At 45.6% G+C, this 4,661-nt stretch overlaps 1 protein-coding gene across 3 annotated transcripts in view; it reads right to left on the bottom strand.

Annotated features, from left to right (window-relative positions):
• The window catches only part of Rbm23 (RNA binding motif protein 23), a 17,807-nt gene extending 13,146 nt beyond the window's left edge, over positions 1-4,661 (bottom strand). For 2 of the 3 annotated variants that reach the window (XM_013025453.1, XM_013025454.1), the window contains exon 1: positions 4,508-4,661. The gene's annotated coding sequence lies outside the window, so the exon portion shown is untranslated. Of the gene's footprint in view, positions 1-4,478 lie in introns of all 3 variants that reach the window. The other variant, XM_013025455.1, reaches the window with a different exon arrangement.

The following is a 4,661-nucleotide window of genomic DNA, read 5'->3' as shown; positions in this document are numbered from 1 at the left end:
ATATATATACACATATATATAGACATGTCTATACATGTCTATATACACATATATAGACATGTATATATGTGTATATATATATATATATTCTCAAGAATTTCTCCTTGCTGAGAGAAGCCACTACAGGGTAAAGGTAATTCCTTCTCTCTCTCTCTCTCTCTCATACACACACACACTGAGAACTTTCACTTAAGAAGCTGGGGGGGCGGGGGAGAGAGATGGGAAGGGATGCGAATGGGAAACAAAGGAGGAGGCAACAATGCTTGAAAAGAAATGTACTCCGGCTGGGAAGGTGGCTCAGTGGTAGAGCGCTTGCCTTGCACGCATGAGGCCCTGGGTTCGATTCCTCAGCACCACATAAACAAAAAGCAAAAAGCCGGAAGTGGCGCTGTGGCTCAAGTGGTAGAGCTCTAGCCTTGAGCTGAAGAGCTGAGGGACAGCACCCAGGCCCAGAGTTCAGGCCCCACTACCGGACCCCAAAAACAAACAAACAAACAAACAAAAAAGAAATGTACTCATTACCTTGCCCATGTAATTGTAACCCCTCTGTACAGTATTTTCACAATAAAAGAAAAAGGAGCTACAGAGTAATTTAGTGTGCTTATAGTATGCCACGAGGTCCTGGTTTAGTCCCCAATACCAAAACAGAGAGCTCTGTGTGGTGGTTCATGCCTATACTCCTAGCTACTGGGAGGTGAAGACTGGGAAGACAGCTGTTGAAGGCCAGGTCAGGGAAAAATAACATCTCAACCAACAAGCTGAATGTGGTGGTATAAGCCTATAAACCCAGTAAGAAGCATGGGTGGGAGCACTATAATCTGAGAGCAGCTCCAAAAAAGAAAAGAAAAGTTAAGACCTTATCAGAAAAAAAATAACTAAAGCCAGACACTGGTGGTTCATACCTATAATCCTAGCTACTCAGAAGGCTGAGATCTGAGAATTGCAGTTCAGAGCCAGCCTAGGCAGGAAAGTCTGTGAAATTCTTATCTCCAGTTAACCACCAGAAAACTAGAAGTAGAGAAGTGACTCAAAGTGGTAGAACAAAATAGCTCAGGGACAGTGCTCAGGCCCTGAGTTCAAGCCCCATGACCAACAAAAATAAAAACTAAAGCAAGCAAGCAAACAAACAAAAAAACTTCTATTGAAGCCAACAACCCTCTAAAAATGAATTCTATATATGAAATTTTCACTCAATCATGAACAAACCTATTAAAGCACAAAGTTAGGCAACACATGACAGTTCTGTCAACTATGGACAACATATAACAGTGATCCTATGAGACTGTCATTTATCTGGACTGTAATCCTAGCTACTCAGGAGGTTGATACTTGAGGATTGAGGTTCAAAGCCAGCCCAGGAAGGAAAAGCTGTAAGACTCTTTCTCCCCCCTCCCCCAGTCATGGCCTGGGCGCTGTCTGAGCTTCTTTGGCTCAAGACTAGCACTCTACCACTTGAGCCACAGCACTTCTGGCTTTTCCTGTGTATGTGATACTGAGGAATTGAACCAAGTTCTTCATGCATGCTAGACAAGCACTGTACCACTAAGCCACATTCCTAGTCTTTTTTTTTTTTTGTCGGTCGTGGGGCTTGAACTCTGAGCCTAGGCACTGTTCCTGAGCTCTTCAGCTCAAGGTGAGCACTCTACCACTTGAGCCACAGTGCCATTTCTGAAACTCTGATCTCTAATAACCACCAGAAAACCGAAGTAGAGCTGTGGCTCAAAATGGTAGTGCTAGCCTTGAGCTGAAAAAGCTCAGGGACAGCACCCAGGCCCTGAGTTCAAACCCCATAACCAATTAAAAAAAAAAAAAGATTGTCACTTAGTGATATAGTAGCTATTTTAAGCACACTATAATATTCCAAAAATGAGGAAACTGGCAAATACATTTCTAAGAACATCATTAGGCAATGTGTGACCATTTGTAACTGGTAATTTCACTGGGTTTAATTGCATCTTTCTAGTGTCCTAAAAAGCAGTAGTGCATTTTCATGTTTGTGTGTGTGGCCCTGAACGCAGAGCTTCCTGCTTTCTAGGTAGACACTCTATCACACCTCCAGTCTTTTTTGCTTTATTTTTCCTATATGGTCTCCTGTTTCTTGCCTAGGTAAGTCTGAAAGGTTGATACTTTTCAAGTTCTTTGTGCACACTAAGTCAACTCCATTCAACTCCATCAACATACACACTATAGTATATTCTTCCATCTCTGCTCTGAAAACTACAGAACCAAAGTCATGATGAACAGACAAAACACAAACAAGAACACAGATCTCATTGCTAAAGGGTCAGAGGAGTGCTTTAAAACCATTATTAAAACAGTTCAGAAGGAATTCACAAAGTGCTAGAATCCAAGGGTGATGGTAGGCCCATCAGATGAAGTCACTGAGCTAAGCAAAACACCTCCAAAATGTAGGCAGCTTGATTAAAAACTGAAACAATAAAGAAGGGGGAAACATTGAGCCATGGGCTGGCTCAAGTGGTAGAATGCTCACTTATCATGTAAGAGATACTGGGTTCGGTCCCCAATACCTCCTCCTGTCTCCAAAAAAACACCCTACAAACTGGGCACTGGTGGCTCCCTCCTGTAATCCTAGCTACTCAAGAGGCTGAGATCTGAGGCTTTCAGTTCAAAGCCAGCCTGGGCTGGAAAGTTCGTAAGACTTTTACCTCCAATTAACCACCAGGAAATTGGAAGTGGAGCTATGGCTCAAAGTGGTAGAGCACTTGCCAAATAGAAATGCTCAGGGACAGTGCCCCAGCCTAGAGTTCAAGCCCCATGACAAAAACAATAACAAAAATACCCACAACATTTACCAATACTGTGTAATGAGCCAATGATGATCATTACATACCCAGAGTGCTGGCTCAGGCCACACTATGCATTCCAGACTGTTATGGAACAGCTACGTAGCCCAAGGCTTGAACTCTCCTCCTGCCTCAACCTCTTGGCTGGCTCTAGGACAGTCTAGGATATATAGTGAGACCTTTATCCCAAAAACAAAAACAAGTCTTACAAGTAACTAATTGGCATAATCTCTACAAAATCTACAACCCTGGTATTCAATCCTCCCATCTGAACTAACCATATGCCTACAGGACCTGTGGTCAAAAAGTTTAAAGCTGCTGGGTACTGGTGGCTCATGCTTATAATACCAGCTATTCAGGAGGCTGAGATCTGAGGATTATGGTTCAAAGCCAGCCCAGGCAGGAAACTCCGTGAGACTCTTTATCTCCAATAAAATGCTCAAAAAAGCCTAAGTGGGCTGGGAACGTGGCTCAGTGGTAGAGTGCTCGCCTTGCATGCATGAGGCCCTGGGTTCAATTCCTCAGCACCACATAAACAGAAAGGCTGGAAGTAGCGCTGTGGCTCAAGTGGTAAAGTGCTAGCTTTGAGCTGAAGAGCTGAGGGGCAGTGCCCAGGCCCAGAGTTCAGGATCCACGACCGACAAAAAAAAAGAAAAAAGAAAAAAGCCGTAAATGCGGGCTGTAACTCAAGTGGTAGAGCGCTCAGGAACAGCATCCAGGCTCAGAGTTCAGCCCCAGGACTAGGGGGGAGAGGTGGCAGGGAGGGAGGGAGTTAAAAACTCTAACCCTAGCCAGACGCTGGTGGCTCACACCTGTAATCTTAGCTACTCAGGAGGCTGAGATCTGAGGATCCCGGTTCAGAGCCAGCTCAGGCAGTAAAGTCCGTTAGACTATCTCCAATTAACCACCAGAACGTCAGCTGTGGTGCTGTGGCTCAAGTGGTAGAGCACTCGCCTTGAGCTCAGAGGCAGTGCCCAGGTCCAGGGTTCAAGCCCCACGACCGACCAAAAAACAAAAAAAAACTCTAGCCCGGCTTGGGTGGCTCAGAAGGCTGAAATCTGAGGTTCCTGGTTCAAAGTCAATCCAGGCATTTAAGTCCATGAGGCTCTTATCTCCGATTCAGAAGCAAAAAGCTGCAAGTGGAGCTGTGGCTCAAGTGGTAGAGCACTGGCTTAAGAGAAAAAGCCCAAGACCTGAATTGAAGCCCCAAAACCAGCACCAAAAAAAAAAAAAAAAAGTTAGCTCCTATCAGCAAACACATAGTGAACTTGAGTTTCCAACGACTGGGAACGGAGGAAAGAGTCTCAATTCCTTCACCGCTCTTCGAGTGGTGGCACGAATCGCTAAAAAAACAAAAACAAAACAAAAAACTCCGTATCTTCCCTGAATGCGGAGGGCCGCAGCGCCCTCGCCGGCGCCGGCTGCCCGGAAGTTCCGGAGGCCCCGGCACGCAGCTCAGTCAGGACGTTTGAAGCCGTCTCTTAGTTAAGGGTATAAACACCACTATGCCGACATCATCTGAGTAGTGAACACGTCCAGGACGAAATAGAGATTTTTTTTTTAAGTTTCTTTTTTGTTTAATTGTAAGAACTTGCCCGCTTCCGCTCTGACGCCAAGGTCTACCTGTGACGTCAGGGGGAGGCGCCGAGTAGAAACGTCACATAGGTGACGTACCAGGGGGACCAAGTTTCGGGGTTTCTCACCAGTTCCGGGTCCCCGTAGGGGGTCCCGGTTCTCTCCGTTCCTTTGAGTGTTTGGGGACGCGAAGCTTGGTTAGTTCCTGTAATTTCAGCAGGAAAAGCAGCTCTGCAGCCAGACCTTCCTCTCTTCCCGCAAAATGGCGGCCCCTCCGCTATC

The sequence above is a fragment of the Dipodomys ordii genome, unplaced genomic scaffold (genome assembly GCF_000151885.1).
Source record: "Dipodomys ordii isolate 6190 unplaced genomic scaffold, Dord_2.0 Scaffold84, whole genome shotgun sequence".
NCBI lineage: Eukaryota > Metazoa > Chordata > Mammalia > Rodentia > Heteromyidae > Dipodomys > Dipodomys ordii.
Note: the sequence above shows the minus strand (reverse complement) of the source record. Positions and strands in the feature narration are given on the sequence as shown.